This window comes from Colletotrichum aenigma (genome assembly GCF_013390185.1).
Source record: "Colletotrichum aenigma strain Cg56 chromosome Unknown KSG_Cg56_contig06, whole genome shotgun sequence".
Lineage (NCBI taxonomy): Eukaryota > Fungi > Ascomycota > Sordariomycetes > Glomerellales > Glomerellaceae > Colletotrichum > Colletotrichum aenigma.
In genome coordinates, this window is record NW_023500912.1 from 2,251,270 (window position 1) to 2,265,305 (window position 14,036).

Sequence of the window (14,036 nt, forward strand, 5' to 3'; positions counted from 1 at the left end):
CCCGCCGTTACGCTAAGCCTGGGGGGCAGCGTAGCGTAGCATACCTAGCGTCGAACTGCAATGAGGCAGGGTCGTATGGCGTGGTTTAGTCTCGCTTGTTCCGTCTGCCCTACATAGTACAGAGACGGATGGTGTGAATTCTGACAGCTGCGCCGCAACCGCTCTGGATTGGTGTATCCAGTCTCTCGCCATGTGCCCTGTTGGTTGCCTTATTTTGTCGACGAGCCGTCCAAGTGGCCATTCGGACCTGTCCTTTTTTTTTCTTTTTTTCTACGGCTTTTTTCTTTTCTTATTTTCCTCTCAGATATGTCGTTGGCTGCACTCGCCTGTTTCCCTCCCCTTATTGTGCGACATCCGTCGCTACGGTTTTCTCCTTCTCCCGTCTTTTTCGCCGACATTTTGCAGGCCAGGGTGCTCGAGAATGCTCGGAAAAGAGATGTATGCATGGCTTTTGCGGAAGCTGCGTTTGTTGTCCGCAACGCTGCCTCGCTTGTCGCGCGTATCATGCATTCCGCTGCGGTTCCGGCCTCTATTGCGACCTGGCCTGGCCGCCTGCGCCTGCTTAATAAACACACTCGTAGAGAAAAAAAAAGAGGGCGGCCGCCCATCACATGACGAGACCCTTATGCTGGGTCAAGTTTGAATCCCACCCGCCGTGCGTTTTGAATTAGGGCCCGGCGCGGCCTTTCCCAGCCTCACGCCCAGACGGCCGGCTAGCCGGCCGATGCCCTCTTTTATTGCGCCGCCATGCACCGCCGCTGAAGAAAAATTGAAGAAGGTTCGATGGATCCGGAGTGCTGCTCGCCCAGGGGTCTACAGACTTCTGAGGGGGGCGTGGGGGAACTTCGGCCCTCTATTATGCATATATAAAGGGCCTACATAGTACGAGGCCTAGTATATACTTAGTATATGCTCTACGTAGCCCTACTTTAGAGGCCCTACTTTAAAGGCCTTAAGGGCACGTATATGCTTAGTATAAGCCTTACTTTAAGGGCCCTACTTTCAAGGCCCTACTTTAAAGGCCCTACTTTTAGAGGCCTTGCTTTAAAAGCTCTAAAGGCGTATATATATTTAGTATAAGCCCTACTTTAGGGACCTTACTTTAGAGACCTTACCTTAGGGGTTCTAAAGGTATATATATATACTTAGTATAAGCTTTACTTTAGGAGCTATAAAGTAGGGGCTCTATTTTAGGGGCTCTACTTTAAAAACCCTACTTTAGAGGCCCTAAGGTACGTATATACTTAGTATAAGCCTTACTTTAGGGGCCCTATCTTAGGGGCCCTGAGGGTATATAGAGGCTTTTTTGATATTTACTGTGTAACTTGTATTTCCTTATATAAGTGTGTGGCGCTTGCACGGCCACAGCCCCCTAGGAAGTCTGTAGACCCCCCTGCGAGGTGTACACCCCGATGCGTTGTTGGATGACTTCGCCGTCCATGTACCTCTCTGTATCTACGCGCATCCTCTTCGATCCCGCCACCAACACGGCAGCAAGGGTCGTTCTTCAGGTTGGGGCCAAACCGTTGCCTATGAATCATGCAATGCCCTCGGCCGTTGGATGTGCGGGAACATACATGCGTTTTTTGCAGACGGACCGCTCCCGCTCGCTCCCTGCCGTGCCGCCTCAGTATTTTTCTGACAGGTAACACCAGTTCCACAGTATTCCGCCGCCCTCCTCTTCATCGTTGCCGACCTTGCCCCCATTCTAGTGCCTCTGTTCGGGGTCCAAGACGCTGGCTGATCTTAACGTGGCCCGGCACCGCATGCAGCCCTCTGACAGACCGTCGGTCATGTCACTGCTGCCTTGACTCCTCTTTCAATTCTTGCAACGAGACTGGTGGTTTGGAGCAGCGTAGTTGTGGAAGGATTGAATTGACTGCGCCATCGCAGAGAACTATTGACAGGCAGAGAGAGATAGCGAGAGAGAGAGAAAATCTGGCCATGGCCAGCCCCAACATGCGAAAGTTGGGTGACTGCCCGGAAAAGTCTAAAGAAACACCGCGTCTGATGCTGAAAACACGCCCCAATCATGTGAACAGAATCAAGACATCAAGAAAATGGTCCCCTGGCGAGCGGGTTTCGACAGCCCCAATGCATCGCCATCCCCCAAGGTTGCTGTCGCCAACATCGCCTGACCGTTGAAGAAGAGTATGAGTGTGGGCGTGAGCCCTATGGCTCCATGCAAAAGCCTGACGAGAGGTCATAGTCTTTGGACCGTCTCCTTTCGTGGTGGTACGGGCGCTGTTCTACACGGCGATTCACATGTTAGCAGCGCACCAGGAAGATGCAATCAAGGGCAATCCCAAAACTAACCTACTGCTTTGCTTGACAAGCGGGCGCGGAACAGTACCCATCCGTCTTCTGGGGATCTTTTGTCTCCAGCTTGCACGGTTGTGAGTTCTTCTTCTCGCGGCATTCTCTGATATAAGACTCTGTGTGTCCGCACTTGGTGTAGTAGTTGCTGTGTTGGTTGCACATCTTGATTCGGAGTGTTGTGTTCAAGAACAAATACTTCAATGTGCCGCAAAATATACGAGCTCAGCGCAGAGTAGTCTCTTCGCAACGAGATGGTAATTTGACAAGACTCCAAGTAGGCCGGAGGAGGAGCGAAATCAAGCAAGCGGTCGTTGAGGAAGAGATGGGTTGGCGGGAAGCTTGTGAGTCAGAAGTTGCTGTCTTAGTCTTCAGAGTCGGTGTTATAGTTGATGTCCTTACTGTGGTTGCTGGATGAGGAACGAGAAGCTTTGGAAAGGAGGGAATGAAGTCGGTCTTATAGTTGTTTGTGACACGAACCCAAGGTCGTAGTCATTTATTGTCTTGGGGTTGATGGTCGGGAAAGGTGGGCTGACTGGTTTGCCATCGTCAATAATTGCCAACCAAGCAAAGCAACGAGGGCCAGCGAAAGCTATCACACCGATGATGCCAAATGGAAATAGACGCAGCTTGGCTGTTGGTTGTTTGCCAGTCTATCCGCGATGCTGCTGTTGGTAGGGCCGCGTCGGATGTTGGTGCGTCAAACGTCTTGTAATATTGCCGCAGGGAGGGCTGCGACTTGTTGGAGGGATGTAATGTAGAAGATGTAACGGGCTGTGACAGGCACTTGTACCTTGAATGTCGCGGTACTTGTGAGAGGGAAGCTGGCCTGCGGATGCGGACCGGGCAGATGGTTGATTTGATCCGCCCCTAGATATGCGGTCGGGAGGCGGTCGTCCTGTGGGGTTGGATGGACGGCCGTGGAGAACCCAGCCTATGCAAGGCAACTAAACCCTCACTACTAGCTCTCCCGGGCAAGAGTAATGGCCCGGTTGTGTGCTTCCAGCTCACAACTACGGCCAATCTGTTGTTCTTGAGGGTGTTTAGGCCGGCTTATTCGAAGAAAAGACAGGCTATCTCCGAAGAGGGCGTGAAGCCGGCTCCTGTCCAGACAGCAAGACCAGGGTCTCGTGCAGAGACCTTTCTGGAAGACGACAGTCGTTAGATGTGATATCTACTGAAGATGAAGGGCCCCCAAACTGCGCTTGGGAGGCACGGTCGTCAATTCGGGCCTGCTGACGCAAGTCTTGTTGTGTTGTAGCAGGAAACGAGATGTGAGTGGACAAGGGGATATCCTCAAAGTAGCCTTCGCCGCCCCACGACTTTGAACTGCACCTGAGATAAAGACTGTCGAATTTTTGCAGGCAGAAGCTGACTAGTAGGCGTATTCGTGGTGTCGCAAACTGAAGTTTGTCGAGAAGAATGTTGTAAGAAGAGAAAACAGGCCGAGGAAGAAGACGACAAGAAGTAACCAAAGCCACCCCGCCCAGTTCACTGGCTACCTAGCAATAACGGACACTCGCGGCAGGGAAGGCGTTGCACCTCTCGTGGGTTTCCATTGCCGCATGTCACCCGCTGGCCGCACGTCCCATTTGGGGAACGTGGGAAACGGACGGGACGACGACGAGGCCGAGCAGGGTAGAGCTTGACGTGGGTGGTGGTAGTGGTAGTGGTGGTGGTGGTCCAGGGTCATGCCGCAGTGGTCGGTTCCCGGTGTCCAAGGAGCGGGCAAGCAACTGCCTACAAAGAAAGCAGACCCACCTGCCCGTCTTCATTTTGATTGTACATGGCCAGAAGATGTCCAAAGACCCCTCGTGGGCTGGTCCTAGTGCATCCGTATACCAGGAATACTCCCAAGTGTCGAGATGACGGTTCAGTGTCTCGAGTGGATCGCTCAACGATGTCGCACATGGGTGATCCGCGTCAAGCCCTGGTTAACTTGTTTGGGCATGGCCACTGCTTGAGGCCCTTTGTATCCGTTTGTGTAGCTCTTCATTTGTCTACCACAGTTTGCCGTCCCTTCAGCAGTCTTGGGTATAAGCTCAGACGAGCAAGCCAGTCATGTACTTAGCCCTGCTGGCTGCCACATGGCGGCTTGCCCCAACCAGCTGGAAAAGATTTGAGGTGACGGACAGCCTAGAATAGCCAAGCAGGCCATGGCGCAAGCGCACTTTACGCCGGAGTGGTATGAAGGATAACTTTGTCGTCGTTGGCCAGGTCGAAACCTGAAGTACGGGGGTGGCCATAGAGCAGGGAAGGCCCAAACAGGTCGAATGAGGCCGCAGGTCGAACCGCAGGGCGAAGACAAGAACCATTCAACGACGGTGTCTACGTTGCTCCCCCCCATGTGTAATGTTTGATGGTGCCCCGTCCCCCGGGAACGAAAAAGAATTGAACTAGAGCAATGGCCAGAAGGAGGCAGGGTAGAAAGTCCGTAGACAGGCGGACGATCGGCCGGATGGGCCAAGGCCACATCCACATCCACATCAACGTCCCTGGACAGAGAGCGAACCCTGCCTCAGCCAAATCCAGGTCCCGGTCCCGTTAAGGGTAAGGGACAAGTTTGTTAGGCAAGTTTGATGTGGAGCAAAAGAAGGTTAGGATGCATTGCAGCGGCGCTCGCCCGTCACAATGGTGTCCACGGTTGGAGCGTCCATGACAGTCGATGGTAGGCAGTATTCGTAAGTGATGGCAGAAAGTAGACAAGCGGCCGCTGGGTCGGACAGTGATGGCTGTGGTGTTCTGTGGTGCATAGTGTAGCGGTAGGTCGGAGACAGGCGGGAAGCGACATCATCGACCAGGGGTTCACCTTGAGAGTGGAGTCGACAACCGAGGCCGGACTCTGTGGAAGTGTGGCCCTGTGACACGGGTACGCAGAGTCGCAAATTGGTCACGTCCTTCATCATTCCTCTTCTCGGGAAGGGAAGACTGCGCCGCTTCAATCTTCCGCCAAGGCCAAGACAGCCCAACGAGGTTCAGTAATGGGCCGCTCTGAGTTGCGGCTGTGGTCGTAGTAAAAGATATCTGGCCCCCGTTGGGGTGAGAGAGCGGCCAGCGGCCAGTGAAGGAACCCAGCAGACCTGGGAAGAGAGTGGCCGTCAGGGATGTGGCGTGTAAGTGCGAATTGGATTGCAGGGGAGCGAAAGGACGTCGCAGACCAAGAGGAGACCAACGTCAAGGTTGAAGCCGGGGGCCGCACGACCGATTTAGGGTTGGCGGATGAAAACGACGGGCGTATAGGCAAAGAATGCAGTGAAGGTAATGGAGGCGGAATGTGGAATCTGGTCTGGTGTGCAATGGAATGCAAGCTAAGCCCAGGGAACGGAGGCCAAGAACGCGGCCGTGTGTGCGTCTGTGAAGTGGTCGACATCTAAGCCGGCCATGACACTAACAAGCCATTCTCGCCCTCATTCGGTGTGCCGGTGGAAGTGGATGGCATCTCTCTGGAAGGTCCTGCACCTGCACCTGCACCAACCGCGATTGGAACGGGCAGGAGGAGTGGGTAGATGGTGGGCTTTCCACATGTGTGGGAGATGAGAGGCGAGATGAAGCTTTGGGAGAGAAGGGGAGAAGGGACGGGGGGGGGGTTCGTTCGCACCCAATTCGGCAATAGCACTGTGCTGTCCGTCGTGAAATGGCAGTCACCACACGGTGTGGATTACGTGCCTACCTGCCTTACCTATGCATATACCTAATGAGAAGGAAGCAATGTCCAAAGTTGCTTCCGGTAGTGTTGTTGCCAACGACAGGTCTAGGCAACTTCAACCCAGCACCAACAACAGTACGGCCAAGTACCAACAGCAGGGGCAAGAAAGAAAAAAAAGAAAAAAACCCGACGGCAGCAACACCTCGAACCTCACCGCGACTTCTCACACAATTCGCTGACCGTCTTCCAAATAACTCGACACATCGCATGCAGAGACCCACCGTCGCCTTGCCCTCTATCATCATGGGACCGTCCGTCTTCTCTCCTTCGGCCGTTGACGAAGCTGGGATCAGGAACCCAGGAACTGTGCCTCTTCGCTGCAATTTCCATGGTTTTCACTGTTCTACACCCGAAGCAATCTGAGCGATAGGTTACATACACGACGCTGTCCAGTGTCCAAAGCGGTACGTTCTGTGGCCGTCTCCTTTGTGTCCATGTCTGAGGAAGCGCACTTAACCTTACCCACCTCACCTTAGCACCTCTCTGACCTTTGGGCCAACTAGGAGCAGGCAGTTTTGCAGCTGAATGAGCTGATGTTTGGCTGGCAAAAATACGATTGGAAAGACTTAGCAGCTGCCCCAGTCGACTGCCTTAGCAGCCAACGCTAGGTATGTTAGCATCCTTCGACATACGTCCGTACACTAGTCAATCCACTGCGCAACTAATCCAACTCCATCGCTGACCTAGAGACTTCGATGACCTATCAATAAGACCTATTCAGAATCCGAGCCTTGGCCTCTTTGGTGCGGCCACTAGCTGTTCTGCACTGCCCAGCTCGTTGGTTGTCAGTGGCCTTGGAATGCACTTGTCTGCTCCTGCTCCACGCTTCGAGATCTCCCTATCCCGGCCCGCCCAATGCTTTCCGCCCTACCTACCTCCAGGCTCTTCCCGAGACATCCTCTTCGCTCGTCCGCAGTGCGTGCAGAAGGCATAGAGACTTCTTTATCGGCGTGGCGTCCCGATGGCTCAGATCCTCATCGTCAACGGCAAATGCCCTAGACACACACTTGACCATAGTCACAACGGTGGCGCCTTACAAGCTCAACTCTTAATGCCTAGGGTATATAGCAGCTCTTACGCCACCGCGAGATCTCGTAATCGAGCCATTAATGTCTGCTATGTATCGCGGCCTGCCCGAGACGAGGGGGCCACTTGATCCCAAGATTCATGTCCAACCCAAGGCCAAGCAATGAGGGGGGGACGTATCTCAACAGCCACCTCATGCAGTGTCGATATTCACCAATCTTATGGAAAGACTCCGCATTGTCGATGCTGTGTGACCGACAGCACCCAGGTCACCATCCATCGGCTCACTCGCCCACCGCTTCGGTTCTTGGGTTGGTTGCGTCCATGTACTGGCCTTCCGCTTTGGTCCGCTCCAGGGAGGGTGGTTACCCACACGCACACACACACACATGCACACACACTCTCTCGTCGTCGTGGTCCGTCATTGTATGAATCTACCATCAATCTGTTCCAACACACTGCACCGTCTCATGCGGCCGAGCGTGCGACCTGCGCTTCCCGGCAGTCTTACCAGGCAAGCTTGTTCGAATGTCCTCGAGTTCCTTCGACCGCTACCTGCTCCCCGTCATGAGATGTGTACTGCCCGAGCACTCCAACCTACCGACGGATGAGGTACCCCTGGTGATGGATGCCCCTCTCTCCCATGTACCGTTGCCTTTCGGCGCAGAGAAGTACCTCGCATGACAGTGCTGTTCCCCTGGGCAGCCCCTACCTTCTTCAGCATTACAGACTCCAACACGAGCTCGGCATCAACCCCTTTTATGGCATTCACGAAAGACTTTTTGATCAACATGGGGTCTGTCTCCCATTCTGCAACAATTATCAGTTCCCAGCCAGAAAGGCTGACATCACGGCAGTCGCTGACGCCAATGAGCAAGAGCAGTGTTTACCCTGACTTCCTCTCTAGTGAATACCCAAGCCAGTCCGTTGGCATTCGCCGCCAGATCACCCGGTAAACTTCATTCTGAAGCTCAAAATCAGCCATGACCAACATCTCGGTTGCCCATGACGTTGCCGGTCGACAGGAAGGCCCACCGAAGTGATTGAAATCGATGGTCGACAGTGCAGGTTGAAGCCCGTCTCGAGAGATACTTGTATGACATATTCTACCGCAACTAGCAAAAGAAAAATCGACCCATCTCATCACTATGCAGTCAGAATCAACAACCTGCCTTAGGAAAACCGACGAAAGCAGCAGGGATGAATGTCAAATTATTGCTCGTCTCTCGAGCCTTGTCCTCCTCGACAAGCGACCCAACAACACATCAAGGCTGCTTAGCTGCAACACTGCCCCCAACCGGCGGAAGTGAGCGGATGATGGTTGGCCCTGGTTCGTTGCAGCTTTGGATAGTTCCACTTACAACTCGGCAAAATATCGCGGCGCCAACAAACGAAAGCGCGATTGTCGCCAACCGAGCAGACCAACTGGAAATTGAGCGAAAAACAGCTTGCTAATCGAGCCTGGCGCAGAACAACCTGAGGTCTCTTGAAGCAGGCGAGGTGTGATCCAGGTCGCAGCGGCGGGTGTTTGGCCAACAACCAATCAGCATGCGAGCCCGTACACCCTGGTTCATATAAGCGCTCTGCCAACGTCTTGGGGCGCAACCAACCCGACTACATGGTTGCCTTTCGTAGCCGCCCATGGCAGCAGCTCAATATTCAGAATAACGCCAGAATTCATGGCAGACAACAGGCTCCTCGAGCAAGGGACTCTTGATAACTCGACAAACCTCGCAATTGTTCGGGCAATTCTACCCCCTTTCAGTGCTCCTCGCCGATGTCCCAACGACCTCGAGGATAGCCTGGAAGCAGGGATGCCTGCATTCAGCCAAAGAAGCAGCTCCTGAAAAGGGCAGAAAAGAACAGTTGAAGACGTAAGATCACTCGTTCATTGGATGTACAGAGGACCTTTCGCCGAGATGACATCTGCACCTTGTTGTTTCTCGTCACCAACAGAACCAGGACGCCTGAGCGTGGATTCGGTCTTGGTGAACATCTGCGGATCGAGACACCCGTTGAACACCGGACACGAAGCTGCGGGCGAACATCATGCGTCTTTGCTCGCCCTAGCTCGGTCTTGCCCTTGTTCGACGCTCCTGATCCCGCAGCCATTGCTCGAAATGTCTAGCCCCTATCCGCACCAAGCCTGCACCCGCATAGTGCCAGCCTTGACCGGCGAGGAATGTTGCGTTCCTTGACGGATAGAGGGGACGCTAGGCAACCATCACGCATCCTTGGAAGCGAAGACATACTCATCGATGTTGGAACGACTGCGTCAAGTATCGTTTGGTACAGTACTTCGTGCCATCCACAAGCAAATATGCGTCAGGTGCCCACTAATGCAAGCTCTCATCACCAGAGATGCGTCTCGGTTGTGATGAGGGTAGAAGGAATCAGCAACAAGGTTTCCCCTCACCAAGGTGATGACAGATTGCCCATGGTGGCTGCTTCATTTCCGCATCACCGCCCTTTGCGCATGGGCTGCTGTGCCACCCAACGTACTGTTGATCACCTTGTTTGCCCACTTCGTACGAGGAACTCGCGAGCGGCCCGCAGTTTGCATGCGAGGCGGCCTTGACACCATCTCATTGTCCGTGTTGGTCATCCTTCTCGAACTTGGTTACGAGTTACTTGTCACTAGGGAGTAACCGTCACCTGCTCCCCCAAATTGCAGACTATCTCGAACCCCTCGCGGTCGCCGAATCTACATGACGCAGTGAAAGGGCAGAGAGAGCTTGCCTAACCCCTATCTTGCATCAGAAAAGGTATCGTCTTGGTGATAATGACCAGGCGTGTCCATCAAGATGGAGAGGATTCGGAGTGTTGCCTGATTTGTGACAAGACCTGCAGGCACTGGTCAACACCCATCAACTATCAAGCGGCTGTTGGTGGTCTTCGTGAAAGTCCCCCGAGGCGGCATTAGATGCGGAATCTTTGCACTCACCCCTCTCTTGGTCTTGCGCAAGTGGGAAGAGCGAGTAAGTGTACTCGCGGCTTCGGGTCTGGAGCAACGATGACGACCGGCTGACGTTGACCATTGTCTGACAGCTGGGCTTTGCCGAGTGACTCAAGGTCAGAGACCTGAACGAAAGTTTCGCCCCAGCATGGCCATATGGAAGGAGGAACTGTCGGGCAGCACTTCATCTTAGTGTCGTGTGCAGCCGAGACAATGAAGTACGAAGGACGGCCAGCGACAATTTTGCATGCCGCGTTGTGACCGATCATGGACCACAATCCTATAAGGAATCTTCTGAGCGGGAAGGAGCCACAGGGCTGAAGCATCCAGTGCCCGGGAAGAAGACAAATGCAGGGCAAGTTCGATCGAGCTCAGGATTCGATTCCGAATCCTACAAGCAGGAACAAACACATGGCAATGCAGGCGGCGCCGTGCCGTGCCGTGGCATACCTCACCATACCGCACCAGCCCGTACCAAACACCCGACGATACGGAGGCCAACCACCCAAGCAGCCGAGCGGCCGGCTACTGGCGGGAATCCACTAGCGGCAATGACGGCCGTGTCGGGCAATGCTACAGTCCGTTGCACTGACAGCGTCCGCCCCCCCTTTTTACTGAAATTACGTACGTATAATCCCTATATATATATGGAAATTTGCCTAATACTATATAGATATTTATAGTAAAGTAATTAACCTATTTTAATAGCTTTAATTAATTTATTCCTATTAAATTTTACGATCTAAAGGTATTATAATACTTCTTAAATATTACTATACACCTTAATAAGTAAATAATAACTTATTTAGGTATTATTTATTATTTATTATTAATGGTATATATAAATAATAATAAGTATAATAACTAATATAAAATATTATTAAAGATTCTTTTTTATATTTTATTTTATTATTAATTAAAATTATTAATTTATTAAGAAGGCTTATTAAGTTATTATTATTATTATTATTAAAGAGGTTATTAAAAAAGCTATTAAAAAGGTTATTATTATTAAAATTGATCTTAAAACTAATAATTTAATAGCTTTTAAACTTATATTATAAAAAAAGTATAACGTGGTTCATCAGTCAGCCGGCTGGACCAGTCAGCCAGACGTTTTTTTCCCACATACATAACAACATCTAGTATTTCTCAACCTCAACGCATTAAATCAACTACTAGTTGTCGCTATCAGAATCTCCTGAGGGTTCAACATCTTTAGAACAGGTTCGCGCGTTATGCCCAGTCTCACCACACATACTACAGCGTCTCCAAGCTAGCTGGGCTCTCTTTGATAGACCCCCCTCGTCGTCCTCTTGAGGTGCTGGACGTTTCCCTTTTTGTTTCCCTTTAAGCAAAACCTAAGATTCCTCTATACTAAATACCCCTCTAAGCTGGACCTATGTTCTTTTAGCCCTCTAGCGCTTAGTAAATGCTATATTTATATCCTCAAAGGTATAAAGCTGATTAGTTAAAATAGTGATTAAGTATGCTATTACCTATATACCTTTTAATAATTACTTAACTATAGTAATAATTAGTGTTAGTAAGCTTTCTTAATAAGCAGAGATATAATTTTTAATAAAGTTAGACTACAAAATAGTTTGTTATAAGTTAGAGGGTGTTTATAAGTGCTCAGGTGGAGGTGTTAAAAGGTTAGCTATAAGAGGTGTAAGCATCTATAAATATATATCAAGCTTTTTAATAATATAGTCTAGGTCCTATGGTGAAATTCTAGCGCCTTAGAAAGCAGACCTGATGTTTTCCTTATTAAAAACCTTATTATAGGCCTAGTAGAAGGTAATAAAGAACTTAGACTTAATAATATAATTTATAGAGGCTGTAATAAATTAGTTAATTTTATTACTATATATATATTTTAAAGGTGAATAAAGGGTAATATCTAATAGCTATAGTAGATATAATGAATATGTAGGCATACTAATAGTTATAATATTATTCTATTTGCAGTAATTATTAAATTCAGCTGATAAATAGCTTTTATAGCTGTTAATAATAAGCATCTAATAGACGCCCTTTATTTAGTTCTTAGTATGTTTATTAACATATTTAATCTAATTAAGACCTATCTAATTATCTATCTATCTATTAGTAGTAGGTTTAATCACCTAGTTACCTAGAAAACCTAATTCTATAGTCTAACTAATAAGGTGATATACACCCTTAGCAATCATAAATAGAGGGATGCACCACCTGCCTAAATTAATATATTTAATAACTATAGCTTATTTATAGTTACTAGGCTGGATAGACTTTGCTTTGCTATATTAATCAGCATATATAACCACTATTAACATAGTGATCATACCTATTATAAAGCTAGTTTCATCAAAATTATATAGGTCCCCCTCTTAGATACTATACTTAGCTATTATGTTACATAATAGCGCAAACCACTTTGATATAACCTTAGGATCTTCTTAAAAAGCCTTTTAATAATCATATAGACAATTAAACTTAGTTTTCAGAGCAGGCTGTAAGTCCACAAACCGCCTAGCCTATCGCTTGCCAACAGGCTTGCTATTACAGGCTCACAGCAGGAGATTAGCCATATCTTCCACACCACTAAAGCAGAAAGGAAATCCTCTGGAATCCTATTCAATAACGTATTAGAGAAGTGTTTTCTTTTTAATCAAATTGAGTTTATGTCGTTAGGGTTAAGCTTATTCGCATTACAGTCAGTTGTTCATTCTATCAGCTAAGGTGCTCTTTAGGATACTATAGGTCTTTATAGCATGCGAAATGCTTAAGTTATTACCTGTAGCATGTGTCGATCGGATCGCTTCAATCGCAAGAATAACTTTGTCTTCTCGGGTGTAGATTAGCATTATGGTTGTTGAGATTTTACGCGTTAAAGGTTTAAGTGATTTAGACGTAAAAGTGTTTAGAAAACAACATCTGGCTGACTAGTCCGGCTGGCTGACTGATGAACTATGTTATATATATATATATAGCTTTTCTATTATTATAAAAAGTTTTAAAAAAATACTTTTATTAAAAAATAATAATAACATAGGGAAAATAAAACAAAATCTATTATAGAAGATCTAATTTTAAAATATTCTACTTTTTTTAATATTATTATTTTAATTTAACTTAATTTTAATTAACTTAACTTTTTATTAAACTGTTTAATTTATAAGTAATATATCTATAGCTTTTTATTATAATGTTAATAATATATTTATATTATTTCTTGATATATTTAAAAAAGAGAAAAATACAAATAATAATAAACTAATTTTATTATAGATTTAAGTTATTTATTGCTTAATATTTAAAAATAATAATTTATTCATTTTTGATTTAATTCTTAAAAATATTATATATAATAGCTTTAGTTTTATTAATACATGAATATAAATAATAGAAACTAAAAAATAGATAATGGTATTTAATTTAAAATAGAAATAATTTATTTATATAATTAAAAAAACATTAATATTATTGTTATTATTATTTGGAGGAAATTAATTAATGTATCTAAATTAATATTATTTTTTATTTAAATATATCTATTTATTAAAGAAGTTATCTAGCTAAATATTTTAAAAATTAATATCATTCTCTCTCTTAAATAAACTAAAAAGTGGAGTAAAATCTATTTTGTTATTAAATAGTAATATAGTATTATATTAATCTCCAATAGAATAATAATTAACATATAAATATTTTTGAAAAGTAGTTAAATAAGTATTTTAACTAATATATAAAAAGTAATTAATTATAAGTTTAATAATTTTATAAATATTAAATATTTAAAAAAAATAACTGTATAAATATTTTATAATATTTATTATTAAATTTTTTATTATTAAACTTTATATACATATTTTAACTAAATATTATATTTCTAATTTATTTATTTATATTAAAAATATTAAATTTATTTTAAAAAGCTTCAGATTAAATAGTTAGCTTTATAAAATAGTTTATATCTATTCATAATAAGTAATATAAGATTCATAAAAAGTTTTAAAAAAAGGCTATATAAATTACAATTAATAAATA